At 37.7% G+C, this 27,894-nt stretch overlaps 2 long non-coding RNA genes across 2 annotated transcripts in view; one reads left to right on the top strand and one right to left on the bottom strand.

The window, feature by feature from the left end:
• Window positions 1-19,492, bottom strand: part of LOC120228556 — a 39,683-nt gene extending 20,191 nt beyond the window's left edge. Inside the window, exons 1-3 of the long non-coding RNA XR_005527525.1 lie at window positions 19,437-19,492; window positions 5,472-5,568; window positions 2,387-2,496 (exon numbers count right to left, since the gene is read on the bottom strand). This is a non-coding gene — a long non-coding RNA (uncharacterized LOC120228556). The remainder of the gene's footprint in view (window positions 1-2,386; window positions 2,497-5,471; window positions 5,569-19,436) is intronic.
• Window positions 24-27,894, top strand: LOC120228555. The gene is made up of 5 exons (XR_005527524.1): window positions 24-165; window positions 5,206-5,404; window positions 6,139-6,263; window positions 24,390-24,507; window positions 27,854-27,894. It is a non-coding gene; the product is annotated as an uncharacterized LOC120228555 (long non-coding RNA).

The following is a 27,894-nucleotide window of genomic DNA, read 5'->3' as shown; positions in this document are numbered from 1 at the left end:
TTCTAATTGCACCACATTAGGTGGACACAGAGATTGGTTTCTAGTCCACATCACTCTGAACAATGCTACCATGTATATCCTCACACCTGTCCCCTTATGAGTCAATATGTATTGGGAGCCGTTTCTGAGCTCATGGGTTGAAAAAGAACTTCCTATGAGGTTAAGGTAAGTTGCACAGACTCTTACAGGTCAGATATTGGCTGATATCCACCTCCCACCCAATTGTTTCTGCTTGGAGCACCGACATCCAAGGCATCTTGTGATTGGTATTTGGAGTGACTTACTCTGGCCTTGAATATGCTGACTGCACCCTGTGAAGGAACCTATTGTAGGAACTTTTTCTTTTGTGATTATGGGAGCAAACATTTGTGTTTCCTGAAAGACCTGTTTTTCTTAATGCTTCCCCTTAAACAAACAAGTTATTGACCCCTGCTCACAAACTAAACTTCACTCTTTTTATGCTAAAAACATTGTCTTGGATGCTAGATACCTTCCTTTCCCAGAGGGTAAGCATCTAAATTACCTACCTCAGTCACTATTGATAAAGGTTATGCAGGAGTCTTCTACAAATCTATGTTCTGGGAAATTCTTACATATCAAAGAAGTTTGTCACCAAAAATCATTGTCAAAGGCAAATGCCATTTCTGTACCATCCCCCAAACACTTAATTATAAAATAAAGTTGAGCCTGAGATGCCTGCCTGGTGATCAGAAAGATTCTCGGGGCTCTCTCATCCCTCCCTCACCGACACCATCCATCCTTCAGGGACCCCTGGACCTACTGGAGCTGGACTCCGGCAAATATGAGACTTGCTTTCAGCTATATACCCAGGAATGGATATACTGGGTCATAGTATATACACATATTTAATTTGAATGAGTGCTACCAGTGTCCTGTACAGAAAGGGCTCCAGTCCACACATCTGTAAGTAGTGCATGGGATTCTATAGTCACATCTCTACTAACACTTGTCATCATCCAGCTTTCTAATTTTCTGTCATAATGGTGGATGATACTTCATTTTTGTGGAAGTTTTATTTATCTGATTACTTATGTGCTTAAACATCTCTTTGTATGCTTTCTAGCTTTTTGGAGATTCCATTTCTTGAAACTGCCTGTTTATAGTCTGGCTAATTTTCTACTGGTTTCCTGTTTTATTGCTTATTAATGTGGAAAAAACAATTCCAATATTATTTCTTATATTTGGGGAATGTATTCTACTTGATCATGATGTTTTTTCATATCATTGACTTATTAATATTATTTTTAGCATTTAATATCTTAGTTTTACTAATTTTAATATTTGCATCTATATTCACAACAAAATAGAATTATAATTGTCCTGTCTTGTAATAATTTATGAAGTTTTAGAATCAAGATGAATTGGCCTTAAAAACGCACATGTCCTTTGGATTTAATGCAATCCCTATCAAAATCCCAGAAGCATTTTTTGGGTGTGTGAAAATAGAAAAATGTATACTAAAATTCATATAGAATCTCAAAAGACTCCACACAGCCAAAATCATCACAATCTTGAAAAAGAGGAACAAAGTTACAGGTCTAAATCTCCCTGATTTCAAAAATTATTACAATGCTACAGGTTAATTTTTAAGGGTAAATGATATTCTATTGTTTGTAGACATTACATTTTATCTGTTCATCTGTTGATGGATCCTTAAGTTGTTTCCACTTTTTGGCTATTACAAATAATGATGTCATAAACATAGGTGTATAAGTGTCTTTCCTAGACCTTGTTTTTAATTCCTTTGGGTATATACCCAGAAGTGAGATTGCTGCATCAATCTATTTGTAATTTTTAATTTTTAAGAAACCTCCATCCTGTTTTCCATAGTGGTGGCACTATTTTACTCCAATTAACTCCTTTCAACTATTATGTTTTTCAGATCAAATATTTCATCTTGTTTCTTTTATTGTCTCATATCTGTTTCATATAATTAATCTTTAAAACATTTTTACCTATATTGGACAGGGCTTATTTTAAATTATTGATTTAAAAATTCTACTGATTATGATCCATGTGGCATATATTATTGTTCTTCTGTAGTAGTTGTATCCCTCAAGTCTATGGATATTTGGACCTGTAAACGTGTGTTTTTTAGGGGTATCAGTTTCTCTGTCTGTTAATATGTATGTAAGACAAAGGCTGTAAACCAGGTAAATGCTGTATCCCTCCTGGTGATTCTAAGGAAGAGGAAGCGATAAGCCCTGAGATAAAGCATCAGGTCCCACAGTCTATGCCTAGGACTTCATCTTGAGATTTTTAGGAAACATATTCTCTTTGGGTGCTTAGAGGTGGAAAACAGAGAAAAGTATGTGCCCAAGGGCACTCATCTTATCCATTCACACTGGTCTTCATCACACCTCACCTCTGACGCCAGCGCCTGGGCCATTACAAGTCACGGGGCCATGGAGGCAGGAGTGGAACTTGAAAATTCCCCTTCAACCTCTGCTCTCAGTTCTGCCTCCATCCTGCAACCTGTAGGTGCATGGAAACACCACTATGATTGTCAAGACCTAGGTCTCTTGCCAGAAGAAGGGGGTGGCTGAGAGAAATACACTCAGTGCTCTCATACCAGTGAATCTTATTCTATACCAGGCTGCGTCATTTAAGCCTCTTACTTCCCTAAATGTATCTTTAATCTTCAATTATCTGAAAACAACTGATAGATTGAGTCTACTTGGAGGTTTCTAGTAACTTCTCTCTTTGATTAACTGAAGGGCTATGGGTGGCTTAAGTGAGCAAAAGAAATTGACACAGTTGTGCAGACAGCAAGAAGTAGACAGTAACATGGTGGAAGGGGTCCGAAGAGCTGTGATGAGATCACCAGCTGGTATATTTGACACTGGAGGAAACATAATTAGTGGAGTTTCTCCATCTGGTGAATATCTACATAGGTTGGGATAGAAGCAAATAATATACACACTGCAGTCAAAAATCAAATTGGGCTTCATATACTAGAACCAAATATTCTAAATGTTAATGACTTTTATCCCTAGGAGGTGGAATTATGTTTATTTCTTTTCCTTATATTCCTAAAACATTATGAATTTCCTAAATGCTCACCACGAGCCTGTACCAAATGCATAAATAATAAAACACATTTTAAGTTGAAGACCTGTAGCTTTGCCAGAGTTCCCTTCATTAAGTGAACCAGGAAAAAAATTTCTTATCTTTCTGCCAAAGCAATTACAAGAAATGCTTGAGTATGTAAAGAAAAGGATAAAATTAGTCTTTAGAAAAGTATGGGAAAGTATGTGAGTTTTTGGCCAAAGAGGAATAATCAAAAGTTAAAGAGAAGAAACTAACCTTGAAGAAAGTAGACAGAAACCATTTCTGTCTCAACAGGCTGAAATGATACACAGTTGATGTAACTGGAAGATTCACTGGATAAATTAACTCTGACTACTTTTAACAATATCTAGATAGGGAAAAAAGTTTGCATGATCTCTCTCTATAAAAGACAAGCTATTTAGTGAATTTTCACATTATCTAGTGCTTGATCAATTTGGCCAAATATATACGTCCTTCTTTGTATTTAACACAAAATACTTATTTCCAGTATTGATGAAGGACCTTCCTGACTATAAAAAGAATTCATAAAGTATAAATTGTACAATAAAAATGAACTAAAAGAATGACTTATATGTTTAATGTAATAATAGCTCTTCTACCTTTTCTAAATGATAAAGATTGCCTATTTAGTTTTGTTTTTAATGTTTACTTATTTTTGAAAGAGAGAGAGGGAGAGAGACAGAGACAGAGTGTGCGTGGGGAGGGGCAGAGAGAGAGAGAGAGAGAGAGAGAGAGAGACTTCAGAATCTGAAACCGGCTCCAGGCTCTGAGCTATCAGCATAAACCCTAACATGGGGCTTGAACTCCCTAACTGTGAGATCATGACCTAAGCAGAAGTCAGACGCTTAATTGACTGAGCCTCTCAGGAGCCCCAGAGATTGCCTCCTTAAAAGAAAACATATTTAGAAATAGCTATTTTGAAAAGTGGTTAAATAATTAATTTTATGGCATTATAATTCTGTTTTATTTTGGTAGGTATTAATATGTGATAGATACAGTGAATATCTCCTATTTTAGTTGATGAAGAATACACCTCCTATATGACCCAGACATTCTACTCCAAGATAGGCCCAAGGTCAATCAACGCATATGTCTGTGCAAAGACCTGTATGCAAATGTTCATAGAGTTGTGACTGGAGTAGCCTGGAAGTGCAAACAACCTAAATGTCTTCCAACAGGCAAATGGGTCAACCAACTGTGGTGTGTGGTGGCATACTACCCAGCAATACAAATAAACTATTGTGACATACAAAAACACGGATAAATCTCAGAATAAGTGTGCTGGGTAAAACAAGCAAGATGAAAAGTGTGCATGCTGTATAATAACATATATAGAAAACTGCAGCTAACCTGTTGTGACAAAAAGCAGATTAGTGGTTGTCTAGGAATGATGGAGGCCAGGGAGAGGTGGGAGGAAGGATGGAGTAGAGTTAGCTTTGTCAAGTTTGTCTCCTTTGTCCCTGTAGACTCATTCTTCTTCTGTGTTGACTTTCTACCTTGCTGATATTGAGTTAGCTGTTGCAGTTTTATTTTTTATTTTTATTTTTTTTAAGGTTTTTATTTATTTCTAGGAGAGAGAGAGAGAGAGACAGCGTGAGCAGGAGAGGGTCAGAGAGAGAGGGAGTCACAGACTGAAACAGGCTCCAGGCTCTGAGCTGGCAGTCAGCACAGAGCCCGACGCTGGGCTCGAACCCACGAACCGCGAGATCATGACCTAAGCGAAAGTTGGACGCTTAACCAACTAAGCCACCCAAGTGCCCCTAGCTGTTGCAGTTTTAAATTTGACATCCTCACAAGAAAATATCTGGAGGAAAAGAAGCTATCTCTTCATATATAACAATCTTAAAAAAAAAATGCCTCATTTCCAAATCCCTATCAAACTTTCTGGGGGAAATGAGCTACAGTTTCTTTACTCTGTATCCAGGAGCCTTACAATGTGATTTTGCCATTGGTCCCATCAAAAGATGTTAGTTTCCTACCCATAAAATCTGGGTTTGCCTTTCGTCTTGCTTTACCCAACGGAATGCGGTGGAAGTGACTGTGTGGCCTTCAGAGCTTAGGCTTCAAAAGGTTTTTTAATGCCTTTGCTTTCTGTCTTGCAAAACTGTTCAGCTTCAACATGAACAACCTGGGCTTGTCTGCTGGATGAGAGACACGTGGAATAGAAATGAATCTTCGCAGCTGGGACCATTCTGGACCAGTCACTGATTCCCAGCAACGAGGCAGTTCACAAACATGTAATTGAACCCAGCTGAGCCAGAAGAATCACCAGCTATGAACAGCCCAAATCACCACTTCACTGATGTATGAAGTAAGTAAATGGTGACTGTTTAAAGGTACCAAGTTGGGGGTGGCTTATTAGACAATAAAAAACTAACCAGTTCACATCCTTCTCATTTTGTTGGCTTGAGAGGCAGCAGCTTTGCAAATAGATGGGCTGAGTGAGGAAGAGGGCAGAGGAGAAAAAGAATGGCTCTGTTAGGATAAAAAGGAGAGGGGTATTGGTCAGCAAATAATTGAGTACATTTTAGCAACTCATGCATTGGAATTTAAAATAGTAACTCTAGGTCAGAGGAGCATTGTGCACTATGATGAGCTTTCACTAAAGAGCAGTTACTTACAGCTCTTTGTGAACAGGGAGGAAATAATTAAATTTTGGTGGTGGTATTTGTTCAATTTAATTCTGACTCCCTCATTAGGAGGAAAAAATCTGCTTTGGGCTATTTTGCAAAACCTAATACTGGGGATTATAATTTCCTTTATGTTGTTTATGAAGATTTAACTTTACGTATCACATGAAAAAATTACCCAGCAGATGTGTGTTTTCAATAGCATTCCACAGGGCTTCTTAATATAGGGCACTTTTCAAATTGATTTCAAATTAAAGTCATTCAAAAGAGGAACAAAACTTGAATGCATATTCCCACTGCCAGAAATATCAATAGAGTGTGGGGAGACATAAAGAATAAAAGGAAAGTAAAAGATTACACTTCAGTCTATAGGAAACCTATAATTTAAGGTATCATGTCATTCATTTGCTTTCAGAAGATGTGATTATGATGGATTGTGTTTCAAAGCAATTAGAATGCTTCCATCAGCTGCATTTGTATGGCTGATTATATGAATCTTGTCAACCTTCTGGCCTGCTACATTGTCACTGAAAAAACCTGGTGAGTACTCATATACAAGCATTTTTCTATAAAGGCTATGATTATGTAGCTAAGGCGTCTCTTATTTTCAGCGTATGCCTGTTAGGATGTTTCAGTTGGACAAGCAAGATTGATGTCTCTTTAGAGCACAGAACAATAAAAGTCACAGGTCTATACACTTCGGTGTAACATAAATTCAAGCCTTGAGGGATGAGCATACATTCTCTGTGCCCATCCTTCCCCTTGAGGGTTGTCTTTTCAGATGGGAAAAATAAAGTACATCAGAATTTTTTTCCTTTAAATTCTTACAGGAGAAAAAATTAACAAATAGTTTAGGTACAGTTTTCTGCTGATAATCATCTATGTTTCTGGAAAATCCCACAGAGCATTTATCACTTTAAAACATCCAGGGAAGGGCACCTGGGTGGCTCAGTCAGTTAAGCGTCCAACTTCAGCTCAGGTCATGATCCCATGGTTTGGGGGTTCGAGCCCTGTATCGGACTCTGTGCTGACAGCTAGCTCAGAGCCTGGAGGCTGTTTCAGATTCTGTGTCTCCCTCTCTCTCTGACCCTCCTCCACTCATGTTCTGTCTTTCTCTGCCTCAAAAATAAACCATAAAAACAAAAACAAAACATCCAGGGGTTACCATAAGCTTAAATAAAATAGGAAATAAGGGTGAATGTGTGTCTGTCCAACGTCCAGGACAGAGCACCATGGGATCATCAGGATACAGGCATTTGTTCTGGAAGGTCAAGCAAGGAACTGGGGCTGCTTTACCAGAAGCCTAGTGAGAGTCAGGCAGTAAAGTAGAAACAGGGGAGACACACCACTAGGAGCACCAGTCAAGAGGGACCAGAGCGTTACACAGGGTGAATTCCAGACACAAAGCTAAGAGCCAGGATGTTACAGATATCTTGGGGACAAATTATGTTTGTAGTTTGGTCTGTTTTGAGAAGTGTATGTGTGTGTGTGTGTGTGTGTGTGTGTGTGTGTGTGTGTGTGTGTATGAGAGAGGGAGACAGAAAAAGAGGGAGAGAGAGAGAGAAGACCAAAAGTTCAGACAAACAGGAACTACAGGGTCTTTAAAAATTGCCATGGCTGGTCAACAGAGAAGAAACACAGGGTATCAACAGTAAAAATGATCTCAGTAACAAACTCTTCTTTAGTTCATCTCAGAGGGATTCATATTCTTTCTGTGAATATAAGAGTCAACAGCAAACAGGCAGAAGGGATACCGATAGGTAAGAGTAGATGAGAATGTGAACAGACAGGATGCTGGGTAAGTAAAGACCAGGCAGTTTCTGATTTAGGAGAAATCAAAGGTCACATTTCTCTTAGTTTCTCTCTCATTTCCTCTTCATCTTTTGAACCTCCCTAACCAGTGGTATCTTTCAACTTTTCCTTGATGAGTGCCTAATTTAATAATGGACTTTCTACCTTTCCTGTACCCTCAGAGCCATTAGACATTGCTAGAGACAGAAGTGAATGATTCTGTAGAAAAATGTGTATTTGGTAGCAGTGTAATATCATAGACTATTGCCATCACTGCATAAAACTTCTGTGGCTTGTTATAGCTGTTCACATTGATATTTTGTCGTTGGTGAATCAAAAGGAAAAACAAATCTTGGATGCAAGAGGCACATATGAGGTCTTCACATTGCATTGCCTAGCTTATTCCACTTATTCATAATGTTTAATTAAATTCAATAAATGCAATTTAGTCGAGTTAGGCAAATTGTTTTTGTCATGTAGATCAGGACTTATAAATAAACCCAAATGCCTTTGGGAGTCAGGCAAAACACACAAATGTGTGGGGCACTTGAGTGGCGAAGTTGGTTGTGTGTCTGGCTTCGGCTCAGGTCATGATCTGACAGTTCGTGGGTTTGAGCCCTGCGTTGGGCTCTGTGCTGACAGCTCGGAGCCTGGAGCCTGCCTTGGTTTCTGTGTCTCCCTCCCTCTTTGCCCCTCCCCTGCTCACTCTGTCTCTATTTCTCTCTCTCAAAAATAAATAAACATTAGAAAAAAAAATTTTTTTTAAAACCCCACAAAGGTGTGAGGTGACCAGGTATGAAAATATATTCACTTCTTATAGATAGGTGAACTTAATATAGATATTATATAGATATATATCTGTATGACACACACATATACGTATAGGTATATATACTTATATTATATGTTATATATAATCACCTAATGTAGATGGAGGTAATAGTTCACCAGGCATGGGAATGAACTGGAGAATAAAGTTCCTTTGAAAGCCACTCAGACGTAATTTTCTTAAAAGTCTCTATTGGTCAGATTTGATTGATGGGCCTCTAGTCAGATGAATCAAAATTCTGACAGTTACTGGAATTTCTAGCATATTCTAGTGACACATGGATATAGACTTCCATTTTTTTTAATTTTTAAAAATGTTTATTTATTAACTTTGAGAGACAGAGAGAGCCCAAGCAGGGAAGGGGCAGAGAGAGGGGGAGAGAGAGTCCCAAGCAGACTCCAAGCTGCCAGCTGTACAGCCTGATGCAGGGCTCGAACTCACAAACAGTGATATCATGATCTGAGGCAAAACCAGGAGTTAGACACTTAACCATCCAGACCCCCCAAGACTGTTCTATTTTTTTAATGGAAAAACTAGGAAAAGATAAAATATAAAAATACAGATCAGCGAAGCATTTGCCCAGCTGTATTCCATTCACTTATGATTAGCAGGATGTTTATAGGGATTACAAATCAATAAGAGCTGACTTTCTAGAATGGTAGAGACATGCAGTACACATGTACAAACACTTGTACAATATACTGTGTGACTGTGATGGGTGCTATGAAGAAAAATGAAGCACAGGAAAGGAATGATGTGTGCAAAGGGTGGTGTTGAGATAATAGTTTTCATAGGATGCTCAAGGCTCTCATGTGGTGAGCTTTGAAGCAGGCACATAAATAAGCAAAGATTTAGGAGAATGTTCCAGAAAAATAGAAACAGCTAAGTGCCTGATGCTGGTTTGAGTTTGGTTTATTGGGGGGATAATGGGAAGGCTCATGTGACTATAGCTGAGTAAGCAGAGGGACAGTTATAACACCAGATCAGAGAGTGGGCAGGCTCCATTACATAGGGCCTTGTAGGCTAGGGTAATGATTTGAGCTTTATTCTAAGACTCTGTGAAACCATGGTGATCAAGAGATGGTTCTATACTCACTTAGGTTATAAACAACACCATCTAACTGCTTTGTGTATTTGAGACTTAAGACAGCCAAGTATGGAAGCCCTGAGACCAGTCACTGTGGATGATGGGCCTCTGAAACCTCTATTGTACTTATGCTCCTTCAGCCTTATCTAAGCAAATATTAGGTGCTTTTCCAGCAGACACAGTAAGCACATAGGTATATTAATGACAAATGAGATGCTATACATTTTGAACCTAGGAAAGGATTAAATATTACCAAAGGAATGAACCTATAATTGTGGAGATGAGTGAAGGGAGAATTTTAGTATAGAAAAATCTCTTCAGTATTTCTGAGAATCCTATCATTCACCCTGACAGTTTCCAAGACCAGTTTTGGAATTGCTACTGTCTACTTTAAGTTTCTCAACTCCTTAAAGTTGAAGTACAAAGATCTGTGTATTAGGTCAGAGTTTCTCAACTTCAGTACTATTGACCTTTAGGCTGGACTATTTGATATTCACTGCTATGGGGGATGCTCTGTGTATTTTTAGGATGTTTAGGAGCATTTCTGGGCTCTACTTATTAAATGCCAGTAGAACTCTTTCTCATTGCCTCTCCCCCACAGCCCAGGCAAGACCATAAAAGGTGTTTGTTGGCATTGCCAAATATCCCTTGGGAGGAAAGTTGCCCCTGGTGGAACCAATGTATTAGATCATAGGATTCATCTGCAGAGTCTTCTAACAACTTATAAATATATTCGAACATGAGTAAGAGCACGTGGAAAGCAAACCTGTACTAGAAAGTATCCAAAACCAAAGCACTGTGGGAACCCAAAGCAGATTGCTAAGCCTTCACATCAAGGACATACTCATCTCGTTGAATCTTATCAAAAACCATTTGAACTATTTTTTACTCTAATTCAAGTGATTACAATGGCTCAAAGATAACTCAAGCAGGGAGAGGTCAAACCTGATGTCATTACCCAACTAGTAACTAGGTGGGTAGAGACCAGACTCAGATCTGCCAGCCTCCAAAGCCCATTTCTTTTCCAATACATTATACTATATTCTGCCAAGAAAACCAAGGATGTTTTTATATAGTATGATTCAGATTGTAGTTTGAAAAATTAGGTAACCATTAGCCATCTCTTTCAAAATGAATTTTTTCCTCCAAAGGATTGTGATTATTATTAACAATAATTGTTATAGTAATAACATTTTAATAACAGGTGGCATATGTGAAGGACTTAACATGTGCAAGGCGCTCTGAGAAACGTTTCATGGGTATGATTTGATTAAATCTTCATAATAACCCAATGAGCTAGATTCTATCATTATCCACATTTTACAGATAAAAATTATAATTAGGAAGAAATATTTACTAAATAAAATATTTACTAGGTAAAAGAAAATATTTACTAAATGTCTGTTCCTTTATTAAATCTTTCACATGAATTTACTCTTTATAACACTTTGATGAGGCACAAAGGATTTCTCTTTCCATTTTGCAAATGAGAAAACTGACACACAAAGACTCAAAATCTTGGAAGTTATGAAGTTGGCATTCAAATCTATCTTTGTCTGACACCAAATCTAGTGTCTAACATCATAAACATATATTGGCCTTTCCTAGTATTAGCAATACATTAAAAAATTAGGACATTTGTGAGTAGATATAAATGATAGCAAAAAGATAGCAGTAAATAGTTTCCAAGTGATTTTTTTCTTTATCATATTAAATATCTTTATAGGGAGAGAAACATCTTTCTTAGAAATGAGTTCTATCTTTGTGCAATTTTTCCCCTTTCCCCAAACTCTCCTACCTCCTCCCACCAGGGGCTCAGAGTACCTAGTGAAGGAAGTGAAAGGGCACAAAATAAAACAAAATGTCAACCAGTCAAAGTTAGACCTCACTTCCTGTCCACAAGTACAAAGGGTGAAAAGAGACATTTGCTTTGGCAAGACAGAAATGCTTATGTTTCTAGTCACACTCTGTCTTCATCCCCTCTTCCAGGCTTCATCTGAAAGTGTCCCCATTAGAAGCACAAGGGAGCAGCAGGCCAAAGAACACATTCTCCTTTTAAATAGGAGGTGCTGGAACAGACGTTAATTTATGAAACCAAGATTGCTTGATCCTTTCTGTCTCATTGAAATATTTTGACGATGATAAAAATACATGCATTTGACTTGTCACTTAATATTCAGGGTCCCTTCTGTCATGCCTCACAAAGACAACAAACTTATAAGTACTACAACAGGAAGCATAAAACTTGTTTATCTTTTCCATTTTAGAGGGATTCTATTAAAATGGGCAGCCTAAAAATTTGCATATACATAGCTTATGACATATGCCCTCATGTTCTGATATAAGAAAGATGGGTATCAGCCAATGATACATCATGACTGACAGGTATTGAGAGTGCATATACTAAATCATTGGTTGTAAAATGAAATTACCACAGGAGGCAGCCGTGTAACTGAAATGGGTAAAGTGGGACAGTATATGAGATGGTAGAGAGTGGTGGGGGATGTGGTCTAGATCAGTATATGTACTTTCTCTGAATCAGGTGCTCATGATTCAATTCTATCAGGATTTTGCTGTGCAGGAATGTGGGCTCTGTGTTACCAGATTTTATGATTTATAAGAAGAATCAGAAATCCAATTTTTTGGGCGAAATCTTGGCACATTAAAATGTTGTCAAATTTCTTTCTCCTTTAAAAACTACTATTCATGCTGCTCATATGTTACTTCACTTGTTAATAGAGGAACATTGATTTTAGAATGTAGAAAGCCTTGTGGTGATTTGTACCTCATTCTATTTAGGGAACCCTTTATAAAGGTTTGATAAACCTCAGTATTTGAATTTAGTTAACTTGGCACTATATGGGGAGTGGAGCTTGTTACAAATTCATAACCAAAGAAATTCCAGTTAGGTGGGTTAGAGGTAAGGGCCAGGAATTCTGTGCATGACAGAGTAAATATACTTTGAACACTATCTTAAAAAGTGATGGGAAGGACCCCATTAGATCAGGGATTGACAATCTATGGTCCATGGGCTAAATCCAGTGGACTGCCTGTTTCTTATAAACAAAGATTTATTGGGATACAGCTACATTCAAGTCATTCACGTGTCATCTAGAACTGTATCATTGTGACAAATGCAGAGATATAGTAGTGATAGAGACTGTATGGCTCTCAAAGCCTAAAATATTAACTATCTGGCCCTTTTATTTTTATTTTTTTAGGGTTTTTTTTGGGAGAAAGGACATGAATGGGGAAGGCAGGAGATAGATAGATATATAGAGAGAGACACAGAGAGAGAGACAGAGAGAATACCAAGCAGGCTTCACACCATCAGCACAGAGCCTAATTCACAGCTCAAATCCATGAATCATTGGATCATGACCTGAGCTGAAATTAAGAGTCAGTTGCTTAACTGACTGAGCCACCCAGGCACCCTTATATGGCCCTTTTACATAAAGGTTTGCTGACCCCTGCATTAGACAAAGTGGGTGCTATGTCTCTAAACCTTAGTAAAAGTATAACTCCTCAACATTACCTGGGTTCATAAAAATAATGTAAAAAACAACCATATTACTGATGATGTTGATTTATAATTTAGTTTTGTCCAAACCATTTCTCCTAAGCAAAGACTATCTTGTTGCTATGACAACAGTTATAGAAAGCTATGTAGAGAAGGAAAAAAAAAGCAGCAAAAACCTATTAAACATTAGACTAGAGAACAGGACAGTAAAAGGCTTGCAGTTTGGCTTTGACTTGCAGGGGTGTAAACACAAGCATGCTGACAGTCTACCCCATAGGTGAGATGGTCCCATGTGACTCTGAGGATCCCTGCTTCTCTATCAGGCCATCCCCTATCACCGTCTCCGCAAACACCATCTGTATGTACTGAGGAAGTGATTTCACAAATAAATGAGTCATATGGCAGAACTTTTCACTTGTCAGTAGTGTGGATAATGGGTTTATGGAGGATTAAAAAATAGATCAATGTTGAATTTCAGTTATCTTATCCTAAATATATACCAGTCTTATTATGACTGAATTAGTCCCACAAAATCTGAATAGCTATTATATTTGTCACTTCATGTAAGCCAGCTACTCCCTAGTTACCATCTCAGCAAATGGCAGAACCATATACCCTTTTTCTCAGGCCCAAAATCCCAGAGTACAATTTAATTTGACTGTTTCCTTCACAAATCACATCCATATAGTCACTTCTCAGCCTTTTCATGCCACTATCATCTCGTGTCTGGCCAGCCGTGGTCACCTTCTTAGACATCTCCTGCCTACATGCTTGTCTGCCCAGAATAGAGTCTCTACTCAGAAACCAGAGTTGTATTTTAAATATATAGATCAGATGCCATGGCTCAAAACTCTTTCCTCAATATCTTCCTGTCACAATTAAAGATACTAAATCCTTCCCATGGCCCATCAGACACCATGGATCTGATCTCTGAGAACATCTCTGTCCTTGTTTCCTATTGCTCAGCCTGTGCTTACTCCTCTCCAGCTACATTGACCATCTTCCTGCTTTTTGGATGCCTAAACATGCTTAGTTCCTTCCTGCCCCAGGGCCTTTGGACTTGCTGTTTTCCTTTACTAGGAAATCTCTTCCTATAGTCCTTTACTTGTTGCTCTCTTATTCATGTCTCTTCCCCAGAGAAGCCTTCTCTAATCATTCATCAGTCTCTGTCCATTTTTCCTGCATTATTTTTCTTGATGGAATTTATTATCCATGAAACCCTATGATACAGTCACTTGGTTACTAATATTTAGTGAATCCCACTCAATTGTAATTTTTATGAAGGTAGAGAGCTTGTCTGTGTTGTTTCCTATTTTATCCATAGCACTTAGACAAGGCATGCTGTTAGAGTAAGCATTCAACTTTTACTAAATGAATAAATGAAAGAATGAATTAATATAAATTTCAAGACTGAATTTTGATGTACTTTATTCTTTTGTGCAAGACTTGAAGACATCAATATGTTGCACCCTGGACCTGTCAGAACCAGTAATTGCTTTTTATCCAGAAAACATATTCTGGGTTAGACATCTAAGATGCAGCAAGAGGATTAAATGTAATGGAAACACTTAACATAAAAAAGTCCAGTCCAGATTATACAGGCGAATTCTAAGCTCCCAGAGAATGAGTCTACCTGAGTACAGAGAGCTGTAAATACCTATTAGGTCTCTATGCATAAGATCATATTCTCTACATCAAAAGCCACAACACATGTTCTATCCATGACACGGGAAGCATGATATCTGTACTTTCTTGGAGAATCTAGGAAATTCAGTCCAAACCCAGGAATTTAATTTTTGGACTTCAGCATGAGTATTTGAAAGTATGATAAGATTTATATCCATTTAAGGTTTCTCTGTACTGTTAGATTTTGTAGATGGAGAATCTTCATGCAATTTATTATTAATGCAGTTTTCCATCTAATTTATTGTTAATTAATGTTTTCATTTAATCTTCTTGCTTTTGGAAAATATAGTTTTGAAATGATCTGGAATAGGAGTGGTTTTGAGTAATGCTCTGTTCTGATCTGTTCCTGAGTGTTTGGGGGCAAAATCTGCACTACCCCCTAGCAGTCCTAGAATACCCATAGGAGAGTGGTGGGCATTGACAGAGTGACCTCAAGAAGATAGGAGTCTCTCCAAAGAAGTGGGTACTCTCCTGCATGAGCATAATCTGAAAGGTTAATCCCAATAGGCTATGAAAATAAAAAGGTAAGAAATATTAGTGGAGAATTTCCATGAGAAGTGATTTTTACTAAGTATTTCTACTTCTTGACTCCCTTATTCTTTGTATGAAAGTGGAATTACTTGCCTGGTCATTAGGCTACAGCCACTGATCCATGTACTCAAAAATATGTAGCTTGTCTTTCAAAATTCCTAAACAGGGGATTTGATTTCTGATAACTTGTTTATGAATCAGTAGGATAAAGCAATTTTTATAAGTGAGATTGTTCTACTTAATTTCCTCTCCAATGCCTTATTTAAAGATCTAGCCTGAGTGAACAGAAATAATTTAATACAAGTTCTCATCCTTAACTGATTTTTCCTACTGAGATTATATTTAGGTTCTCTGCTGACTCTTTTGTCTTATTTTGTAATTGGTTCAGAAATTAGGCAGAGAAGGGAGATGCTATTTATGAGATTTTCCTTCTCAAAGACACTAAAGGTAGATATTATTATTATTATTAATCTCAATTTGACAATTGAGGGAACTAAGGCAGAAAAAGACTATGCAATATGTTCAGATTTGTACACATGAATCTGGGTTCAAACTGATTTTGTCTTTTATTTTTTTTTAGAGCAAGAGCAAAAGTGGGGGGGGGGGTGAGGGGCAGAGGGAGAGAGAGAGAAAGGGAGAGGGAGAGAAAGAGAATGAGAATCTTTAGCACCCTCTACCCTCAGCATGAGCCCAACACTGGGCTTGATCCCATGACCCTGAGATCATGACCTGAGCCAAAATCAAGAGTTAGATGTTCAGGTGACTGAGCTAGCTACCCAGCCTTCCTGGTGCCCCTGTCTTTCATGTTCTTAACAAGTACAAGATACTACCTTTCAATTACAAGATGCTACCTTTCAATTATTACCAAAGAGCATAATTAGTTATCCATATAATGACTATTTAATTCCATTTTACAAAGCAATTAGCTAGAGATATAGATTATTACCACTTGGATTTTTAGTATCTATTTCTATAAATCTTCATCTTGACATATTTAAGGATCTCTATTAAATAAAACTCTAGGTAGTTACTCCTGCCAAAAACTAAATGAAATTTCTAACATTGGTCTTAATAATTTTATTTAGAAAAACAGTGTTAGAAAAATAACACATATTTGTACAGATTCAGTCTTACCCACAGGGAATTGACATGTCAGATGTTATTTGCTACCAATTGAAGTAGCAGCTGCCAAAAGCTTAATTGCCTAGACACAATTTTTCACTCCCTGGGACACATTTTTCACTCTTCTTCAATTTGCTATTTGGGATTCTGATTTATATTTGTGTAAGTGACTGCTATAGAAACTTATTTACATTAGGGCTCTAATGTTCTCAAGTACTTTCTCCTTCTGGCACAATTTCTTTTGTGACCTTGGATACCAGAGATTGGTTTCCCTCTGAGGAACAAACCAGATAAACAGGGATTGTCCAATCTATAAAAAGATATAGGATGTTTTTGTAACCCACCTCCCAGCTTTCTAACATAACAACCACTTCTCCATCTCCTTCTTCCCACCAGTTGCCCACCATTACCTAGATATAACTTTCTTTTCCTTTTTAGTAGCAAAAACACAGATTCTATATAGATGTCTCTAATCCAAGATCAATAATTACAGAAAAGATCCTGATACAGTCTTGATCACCTTGGCAGTGTCCTTCTGAAAAGGAAACTGATCCCTGGTCATCAACAGAGTTGTTGACCAGAGAAATCAGTTGCAAAAAAAACAGTTTGTGAAGATCATTACCATAAAAGCCAACATGCATAATTTCTCTTCCAAATATACACTTTCTTTGCAAAACAATCCATTTCATTTCTTGGTAATTGCATTGTATGTGTGTTTCTGCTGTCAAAAATCAGACTGATGAGCTATTAGAATGTTCCTGTTTCATGGACCCTTTTCCCTTTCATTTGAAAACATCTTAGTTGTCTCCCTGTGTTGTTTTCATTATGAATCTATCAAAAACAAATATTCTGATTATGTTAGCTGAAAATTTTAATGAAAGCCTATTAGGCTTGGCATAATTTCATGCTAAATCTACAGTAAAGGGCTCTTCCAGAGACAAGGCAGAGTGAGGTGGATGTGCCCTTTCACAGAAGAGAGTTCCTGTTTTTGCACATTTTCAGACCAGAAAATGCCCTCATTACTGCCTGTGGTTATTGGGACTGAGCAGGGAGGCTCATGTTTAGTAGGAGCCCTAAGATGATTCACCTGGGTTCACGGAGGTTCTTGTATTCTTCCTGAGAGAGGATCAGCATTTCTTCTAATATTCACTTCACAAGCAAAAGGGTAAGAAAAGGGAATAAGAAAAGGAAGAGGGCATGGCAGAAAGGGATTAAATGGATGGGACAATTAGGAAGATACAAAATTACAATCCTCACAGAATGAATGTCAAGCAATATTACTAGAGGGGTGAAGGTCAAAATTTCCAAAAGAGAATATTGACTTTAGAGCTCCTGATAAAGCTCTATGTTCCTGTCTCTATATTTCACTTCTTACTTTGTTTTTTCATTCTATCATAATATTTTTATTGAATTTCTAGCCAGTACTGGACACTGAACTTGGCTCTGGGAATAGAAGAGAAAATAAGGCAAGAGAAGGTTCCTGCCCTTATGAGTCTTATATACAATTTAATAAATCATACCATACTTGCTTCTATGAGAAAACTACTCTCCCAAATAGGATCTCCAGCTATGCTAAGAAAGGCCTATACAAAGCTGAGGATTATATAATAGTGTTATAGAAATGAACAACCTATACCAGAATTGTCCCCAAGAAAGCCATTTCACGTTGGATACAAGGGAGCTCTAAACTCTTGATCAATCTACAAGTGTCTAAAATGACACAGTAGTCCATTATCCTCATTAGAGAAATATAAGAAGCTTATTAACTTTCTCAAAAACTGTTTCAATTCTCACAACTCTTCGGTGGGTACAACCTTTTAATTGTAGCACCTGGTACCAGAGAATTTTTATTGTTGTTGTTGGTTTGTCTTTTTTGTTGTTATTGTTGTTTTGGACAAAATCGGTGCTGTTTGATAAACAGCAGGACACAATATGAAACCCCAAAGGCTTGTGCTTCAACCAGAGCCAAAGCAATAAAAAGAAAATTTAAGCTTCTCTATATAATAAAAGGATAGGAATTTTATATTTATTTCTTGATACTGCTCCAGGCTCCTGAGAGAAAAGTACAGATAGAAGAAAAGGAGGAACAGCAGCAAGATAGATGCTTGAATACAGGAAATGAAAGTCAGTAAGAAATGTCCAGAGCTGGTGGGGCTCATGTGACAAAGAACTGACATGTCTTACATACGATTTAATCTGTGCGACTCAAAATCTTCTGTAAAAATCAATTGAAAATCTTTTTCTGTGTGTTTCTGTGTTCCTGTCAATTTGTTTGTGGAAAACAGTGGAGGGAAATCCATTTCACATGAGAAGTACTCAGTGAGGAACAGGCAGAAGGGAAAGTAAGAAGCAGATAACCAGGACAATGTCAGCTAACCACCCATCCGCAAACGTCTTTAACAGAACTTTCATTTCCCTTCAGGTCTGAATTAGAGTTAAAGTCCATCTCATGTGCATAGGTCCTAGATTTCTCCCATGATAGCTTCACAGCAAAATCAACATGAGATGTACCTGTAGGTCAAGTGTGTTTCATGTGACACCCAAAAATCAATGACCAGAGCAAAATGTTTTCACTACTTTGAAATTTAAAATTAGTTTTCAAATGTATGCCACCTCCATTAATTCTCCTGAGAAGGATTTGTGTGGTAATAATAAAACAGGTGCCATTTATTCTTATTTTACAGCTGAGAAATGGAAGTCCAGAAAGAATCACAGAGATTTGTCAAAGGTCACGTGCCTAGAGAATGAAGTTGTTTATGAACCCAGACTTTGTCAGTCTTAATACTAAATGCTGTCCATTATTGTTCTATTGTTGAGTAGATTTTAATAACAATTGTCCTGACCACAATTACAGGAAAAATTCATTTATATCTTAACTATGAAAGATATAATTAACATATTCTTAAATTCAAAAGAAGAATTTTCATAAAAGTTTCTAAGTGTGAAAACTAGGTCATTTGCATATTTTTCTTTGACTTACATACCTAATTGCCAGAGTATCTGCATTTTTCTATCTGATTTTGCCAGCAAACCCAATTCATCTACATATTCCTGTTAGTCTAGTTACTGAAAATGGGTGATTTTTCCCACCCATAATTAGAATTAACTTCAGCATCAACACACTTCAAGAAAGGGAATTTTACAGACCATAAAGAGGAAATATTTTCAGACTCCAAGCTTGTCATTGCTTTTAAACAATGAGTAGGTGTTCTGATATTCTTCTCAGCTTGCCCAAGACTACATAAAGCAGGGTTAACATTAAAGGTATTTTAATAACACATTCATACGTAAACTTAGAGGTGAATAAAGAGGATTTACATTTGAATGTACTAATATTTTAACCCAGGTATGTGGCACTAACAGAATGTACATTCTCTTTCAATTCTCTTAATATATATCTCCTTTGATTGAGTTTGATATTAAATCTTTAAATTTAGAAATACAAAAAGATAGAAACCTGATTTATTGAAGAGGTTTTCAACCTATGTAACTGACACTCTGCAAATGCTCACAAGAAGACCTTCGGGATTCTGAGTTTTTTGTGTTTGAATCGCTGTTAATCTGAAAGAAAATGAAAATGAAATACACATCAGTTTACAGTTAATTCATTGTCTGCATGATCCACATATCTTTGCAGTTACTTTTACCTTTATCCTGAATATCATGACCAAGACAGCCTTACTATCCCCCTCAGTTTGACTCAACTATAGGTAGGCTTCTTCCTGATCTTAGGTCCCTGAACTCCCTTTCCTTAGAACATTAACTTTAGGGCATTTTTAGTCGTAAATTGTTTCTCTGCCCCTTTGAGATATAAATCTTCTCTCAGCCTCTTACAGCTTTATAACCTAGAGTGTCTTTCTCAAGGCTCTGGATGTCATTCCTTTCAAATGTACTCATCAGATGAGATGCCACTCCTATCTCCCAGCCTCTGTGGGAGGGTAGGAGCTTAACATCCTTCAATTAGCAAACATCTAATCACATTGACCCCAATGTTGCTTCCCCCAACAATGTCTAGTACTTCACTACTTGCTCACTCCAGTGCCTGAAAACCACTCTTGCTTTTTGTTTCAGTGGAGCTGAGTTCAATCTTCCTCCCTCATTGCGATGGTCTAGAATAAAGTCTTTCTTGCTTCTTTAACTCTCTCTGGTGCAAGTTTCTTTGACAACCTCCATTACTGTTACTGCTATCTTTTTTGGATCACTTACCATGTGCTAAATACTTCCCGAAGTGCATCACTATAGGGTGTCTTATTTAATATTCACAATAACTTACAGCTCATTCTTGGTCCCATTTTACAGATAGGGGGAACAAAAGCACATGAGTTAAGTAACAATATCTTATCTGTAAAGGGGAACCTAGCAGTTTTCAGAGAGGAGGCAGGTTGGGAGGTGGAGAGAAGGAAAAAAGGAGAGAAAGAGGAAAGAGTGAGGATGACAAAGAAGAAAGAGAGATCTAGGAAACACAGAGAAACAGAGGCATAGAGACAGAGAAAATATGTGAATAGGCAAATACTTACCTTCCCTGGGAAATTCTGGATCCTGGGCCAAATCACATTGCCTCTACCTACTGGTCATGTTCACATAATGTTTTTAAGGAAATAGAACAGTAATCATTAAGAGAAAGCATAGGCCTCAAAATTGAGTTAAGATTTCAAATCAAGCTTTAGCAGAGTTCTATCATGAGAAATAATACAGGAAACTCAGCTAATAATAAGGGGGTAGATTTATTTCTCATCCTTTGTATATCTTAGTTGTGTCATTTTACTGGGCACCTCATGATTTAGAGAGGAGATGGGCAGCAGAGGATTCAATTCAACTCTCCTTTGTTCTCTGGATATGAGAGGCCAATAAATGAATAAATAAATGAATAAATAAAAATAAATAAATAAACAAACAGCTGCACAACAACCCTTATTTTAACCCCTAATGCACAGCATCTTGGCCGCCTATTTTTCTCTATTCAAAACATTGAATCCTATATAAATACAATATCAGTAGTCTAGTGCACATATGTGGATCCGATATGCAAACCTGAATTACCCTGATCTATTAGAGCCCAAATCCTGATTTTACCATTTTCCACAGTTATACCCATGGTTGGTGTGGACACAGTTATGACAATGTTACATGTAATATCTTTTTCTTTTTCTCCAAACACTCATGTGTGTGTGTGTGTGTGTGTGTGTGTGTGTTTGAATGTGAACAAGATCTGCTTTTCTATAGACTTCCAAGCACCCAGATATCCACCTTCAGACACTTTTTGTATTCTACGTTTAGATGGTTATAATCTATACCTTTCTCTAGAAGCGTGTCTACATGTCCCCCTGACCATACCGTAATGAAACTGCATTATTTGCATGATAGAAGAGTACTTCTTCTATACTTCTTACCACAACATAACTGACCCACTTTTCTTTTTATAGCAGAATTTGCCTATAATGATTTCTTCTTCTAAATGAAATATATCCTTTGACTTTGTTTTCCATCTCTATTTTATACCTAATGGTCAGTATCTGAAAGAATCATAGAGCACTTGAAAGAACTTCCAGAAACAATGTGTCTTAGGGAGGAAATTCTGAGTGGGTAGTAAAGTCTGACTTTGCCCTAGGACATAGAGACAATATGTCTAAGCCAGGAGACAGAGAATCCTACCTACCAGAGTTGTGGAATTGTCAGTTCTGTAGCCTGCTAATTCTGGCTCCCACTTTGGAATGGATCTTGCAGATCCATTTCATGGTTCACAATTTCAGGCAATGCTTAACTTAACTCACTAAGACCACCATGTTCTACCTTGTTCCAGAGCGACCTGCCTCAATCTTTAGGATAAGAACTCATGTATGACATATAGGGCTGCCTGGGTGGCTCAGTCATTTAAGCGTCCAATTTTGGCCCAGGTCATGATCTCATGGTTCATGAGTTCAAGACCCACATTAGCCTGGAGCCTGCTTCAGATTCTGTGTCTCTCTTCCTGCCCCTTTCCCGCTCATGCTCTATTTCTCTGTCTCTTTCTGTCTCTCTCTCTCTCAAAAATAAATTAATATTTTTAAAAAATTAAAAAATAGAGAAAGTGCTAGAATATCAATAGTTTCCTAGCCAGTGGCAGTGTCTCGTTTATAGAAAGGGATGGCTGGGAAGAGTGAGTCATGAGAAATGCTTTTTGGTCTCAAGTACTTACTTGCATGTGTTGGGGCCTTTCAATGTTTCAGGGAAATACTGACCCTTTATTTGAGGAAAGGATTGTGAAGAGGGAGTAGTACTGATTCTGTAAAGATCCCTGTGTCAGGAAAGTACCCTGTCCCATATTTTTGTGTCAGCACAAACCACTGCATGTGTTAGTTCTCCCTTGATCTGAAAACTATTAGACCTCTTAGTATATGTCCATGTTCTATCATGGCCCTGCATTAATATAGTGACTCACCTTCTTACTGCTTATTTTAAGGGTTCTCTTGGCTTCTAGGTCCTATAACAGTGAAGAAAATGCAAATAATGTTGGGTGTGTTAGTTCCCTATTATTGCTGTCGTATTACCACAAACTTTGTGACTTGAAACAATAAAAATTTGTTGTCTCACATTGCTGGTGATCAGTAGCCCATACTGGGTCTCACTGGGCTAAAATTAGGGTGCTGTTGAGTCTGCATTTCTTTGTGGAGACTCTAGAGAGGAACTTATTTTCTTACCTCTTAAAACTTCTTAGAGACTACTAGCCTTCCTTAGCTCTTGGTCCACTTCCCCAATCTTCAAAGCCAGCAATGTTGCTTTCTCTGACTGTCCATTTGTAGGCATAACTCTGTCTGACTCTTCTGCTTCCCTCCTCCTGTAAGGATCCTTAGAATTACACTGGGCATACACAGATAATCCAGAATAGTCTTGTACTTATTATTATTATTATTATTAATTATTAATTTTATTTTTAGAGAGAGAGAGGAGAGGAGGAGGGTCAGAGAGAGAGGGAGAGAGAAAATCTCAAGCAAGCTCCATGCTCAGTGTGGAGCCTGATGCAGAGCTTGATCTCACAACTGTGAGATCATGACCTGAGGTGAAATCAAGAGTCTGACACAACTGACTGAGCCACCCAGGCACCTCCAGGATAACCTTATTTTAAAATTGGCTGATTAGTAACCTTAATTCCCCTTTTTCCTGTCATCTAACATATTGACAGATTCTGGGAATTAGCCACATTTGGGGCCTGTGCATGATTCTGCCTCCCACATCAGTCAAGGCAGTCAACCCCACGGTTTACTTCTAGCTCTGCCTATTACAGGCACAAATATCAGCTGTCAATTTTCATTACTTGCTTCTTGCAGTATAATTAGGATACAAGCATCTATGTCAGGCCTGTCATTTTTCTAGTTTCCATTTTTCACTTTTTACTTGATCAACATCTCAATTTCCATCTGTTTTTCATATACTGTGTTTAGTCCTCCTAAAATTCTGTTGCCTGGGAGACACTCACAGGATTGGTAACATGTCAACAAACCTGGAGAGATGTTGTACTTTACTTGGATGTGAAACCCATATTTGGTGTCAGGTAACATAGTTTGGAGAAAAAGATACAAATACGTAAAGAGGCTGCCCTTTCGAGAAGTAGTTAAGGAAAGTGAGATGTTTTTTACAGGTGGTAGTTAAAGGATTTATCTCAGTGACTAAATAGTACAGCCTAAAACAGGTACTTTGTAAGCTGTCATATTTATTCTTTTTAATGAAGCAGAGTTATGATGGCTTTAAAGAAGGTGTAGAATTGTAAATTGAACTATTTAATTATTATATACAAAAGCAGCAGGTGTATGATACAAATAAAAAACTATGGACTAACAAGAAATCACTAGTTGTCACTTCTGTAAAAACAAATGGAGAGCACTGAGCAATTACATAGTCTGGCACTGCCTATCCAAGCACAACGATTTCTGTTGATTGTCTCTTGCAATTAGCATTTTCCATTTCACAAAGCAATTATTTATATTCTTTTTTGTCCTAATGGATTTTATTAATCACATCCATCAACCATACAAACAGCATTTACTAACTCCAGCAGTAAAACATTTAAAAGGTTGTATTTATTTCTTATTCAGAGAGGCAAACACTAATTGAAGATATCTCTAGACACCAGGTCTTACTGTGTGGATCAGGTGATACTGGCAGCCTGGAAAGGGAATAAAGAAACAATCTCTGCAGAAATCAGTTCTGGTTCTCTGCTGAACTCCCCATCTGGATTTCTCTGGTAAGTGCCCCAACCTCCTTCAAAATCATGCATTAAGGGTCTCTGTGTGATAGATGGCTGCAATTAAAAAAAAATTACCATCTGCTATTTGTAAGTCACTCTCCAAGATGTTAGAAGCATATATGTAGATGGATAAGAAATGATAAATGTTCTCAAAAATATCGAAAATAAGAAAAATCCTCGTAGACTAAACAGAATGAAGGTAAACTGTCTGAAGTATGAAAGAGTGGTACCAAAGTGTTCTAGGTGGGTACACATGGGGGGCTGATCATCTGACTTCAGCTGAGGTCACAATCTTATGGCTTGGGAGTTCGAGCCCCACATCAGGCTGGCTGCTGTTGGCGTGGAGCCCCCTTCAGATCCTCTGTCCCTCTCTCTCTCTACCCCTCTTCTGTTTGTGCTTTCTCTTTCTCAAAAAATAATAGATAAACATTTTAAAAAATGTTCTAGGTGTGAATGGATCAAGTGGAAATAAGAGGGATTAATTCCTGGAGGCTAAGATGATCTCTCAGGATAATCTTGAATTTAGTTGATGGTTAGATTTACGACAGAGCATCATTGTGGCTGGGCAGTGAACGTGAGGAATTTTGAAATGTTTAGATAGGAAGAGTGGCTGGCAGAGGCAACATATTTCAAAAGGAATGGGGCTTCTGGGTGGCTTAGTCGGTTAAGCGTCCGACTTTCGCTTGGGTCATGATCTCGCGGTTCGTGGGTTCGAGCCCCGCCTCGGGCTCTGTGCTGACTGCCAGCTCGGAGCCTGGAGCCTGCTTCAGAGTCTGTGACTCCCTCTCTCTCTGACCCTCCCCGGCTCACGCTGTCTCTCTCTCTCTCTCTCTCTCCTAGAAATAAATAAAAATATTAAAAAAAAAAAAAAAACCAAACACAAAAGGAAGAGTAAGCAGCAATGCAGGGTTGAGAGAAGTCTTGAGGTACATTCAGGAAATGCTGAATGGGAGCAAGAGTCTCCACCTGCTTTTTCTTCATCCACACATGTCTCTGGATACAATTCTTCACATTGTAGCTATACTGATCTTTCTAAAAATGCAAATATGATCCTGCCCTTCTCCATCTTAGAAATCTTCAATAGTTGGGGCACCTGGGTGGCTCAGTCAGTTGAGCGTCCGACTTTGGCTCAGGTCATGATCTCACGGTCTGTGGGTTCAAGCCCCACTTTGGGTTCTGTGCTGACAGCTCAGAACCTGGAGCCTGTTTCGGATTCTGTGTCTCCCTCTCTCTCTGCCCCTCTCCCACTCATGTTCTGTCTCTCTCTGTCTCAAAAATAAATAGGCTATAAAAAAAATTTTTTTTTAATCTTCAATAGTTTCCAATTGCTTTCAATAAAAACTGATAAAGATCCAATAAAGCCTTAAACTGTCCCCACACTTACATGACCTGGCCCCTATAGAAACTTCCAGCCTCATTTCTTACTTCCACTTATATCAGGAGTCCTAGTAACATGCTTTAGACCACTGCATATATTGACTTCCATTGGTACAGAATCTACATGGTCTTATTGATGATTTCCATGTTTTTATCTACCTCTCCACAGCTATGATGACTCAGTTTTCTATAGTTCTCTTTAGTCCTGATTTTGCAATCCTTGAGGATTCTTTAGGGCTCTAACTTCAAGGTAGTAAGCACATTTTATATCCTCAAGGGACTGTGCCTGCTCCTTACTACCTTAAGATCTCCTTATTTGCTTTTCATCCTACTTAGAATGATCTCACTCCCTCTAGTACCTACTCATCTTTAGAGGAGAGCCCAACCCTTGTTTCTTCAGGGCACTTCTTTGACACCAAAGATTTGATTAAATCCTTTGGTTATATGACTTTGATGCAATTGTATGTTTCCATTACTCATTAAAATTCCAACTAAAAACAAACTTGGAAAATTGTCTGCAATATTTAACTTTCCATCAAGGTAGTAAATCTATGTTTTGGGAGACAGCATATGTCTTGTTAAAATTGTATCCTGTGTAGTGGCATAGTGCCTGGCAACTGTAAGTCCCAAATAAATGTTATTAAAAATGAATGTATGAACAAATGAAGATATGATTAGGAGGACAGGCTAGATACAGATTGGAAAGGACCTTGAGTTTGCTACTAAGGATTCTGTGTAGAAAATAGGACATCTACATTTGTAAAAATATCTTGTAAGCTGAAACAAATGCTTGGATATGAAAGAGGAGGGCTATTCAATAAATTATAACTCCCTTTTCATCAGGCTGGAGTCCTAAATCAACTTAAGATAGATACAGAAATCTGACACAAATTCTTTTCTGTTTTCTGTGTATATAGACATTCAAGTTCTTGTTTTCCACTTCATCTTTTGTCTGTTCTCTATGTCAACATTTTTTCTTATGGAGATCTCTCTTGTTCTAGTTCAATCAGCCCATCTTCCTTTATTGTACTTTCATTCTTCTATTGCTCTTATTTTAATAGTAACAATGAAATCTATTTTTCCCCAAACTCCAGCCCCTCCTTGTTTTTCTGTGCAGGTATCTGATTCCTGGAGACATAGGTCTTTTAAATGGTCTTTCTTAAATTTTTCATTTGCAACACTTTAATTTTTACTTGGCTTTTTAAGAAAAATTTTATTGTGACAAAATCATTTAATGTGAGATCTACCCACTTACAGATTAAGTACACAACATTATATTGACATCTGTGCACAATGTTGTACACCAGATCTCTAAAACATATTCATCCTGCATAACTGAGAATTTATAGCTGTTGATTAGCAACTCCTCATTACCCCTGTCCCCAGACCCTGACAAACACAATTCTATTTTTCACTTCTATGAGATGGACTATTTTAGATACCTCAAAAGTGGGATTTTACAGTATTTGTTCTTCTGCCACTGGCATATTTCCCTTTGTCCAATAATGTCTTTCAGGTTTATCTATATAGTGTCATATTGCAGGAATTCCTTCTTTTTTAAGGCTGAATAATATTCAGTTGCATGTATACACACATTTTTTTAACCCATTCATGTGTGAACGGACATTTAGGTTGTTTCCACATTTTAACTTTGTGAACAGTGCTGGAATGAACACAGGAGTGCTAATATCTCTGTGAGATTCTGATTTCTGTTCTTTTGCATAAAGAGCCATAAAGGGGACTGCTCGATCATATGTACTTCTGTTTATAATTTTTTGAGAACCCTTCATACTGTTTTCAGTAGCAACAGAAGTATTTTACATAGTCAACCACAGTGTACTAGAGTTCTAATTTCTTCACATCTTCACAAACATTTGTTCTTTTTTGTTTTATTGATAATAACCCTACTAATAGATATGAAATGCTAGTTCATTGTGATTTTGATTTGCATTTCTCTGATGATTAGGGACTTTGAGCATCTTTTCTAAATGTGAGACAGAAAACCAT

The sequence above is a fragment of the Hyaena hyaena genome, unplaced genomic scaffold, assembly GCF_003009895.1.
Source record: "Hyaena hyaena isolate Hyena2069 unplaced genomic scaffold, ASM300989v1 scaffold_24, whole genome shotgun sequence".
Taxonomy (NCBI): domain Eukaryota; kingdom Metazoa; phylum Chordata; class Mammalia; order Carnivora; family Hyaenidae; genus Hyaena; species Hyaena hyaena.
The sequence above is the reverse complement of the archived record's forward strand: the minus strand, read 5'-3'. Positions and strand labels throughout refer to the sequence as shown.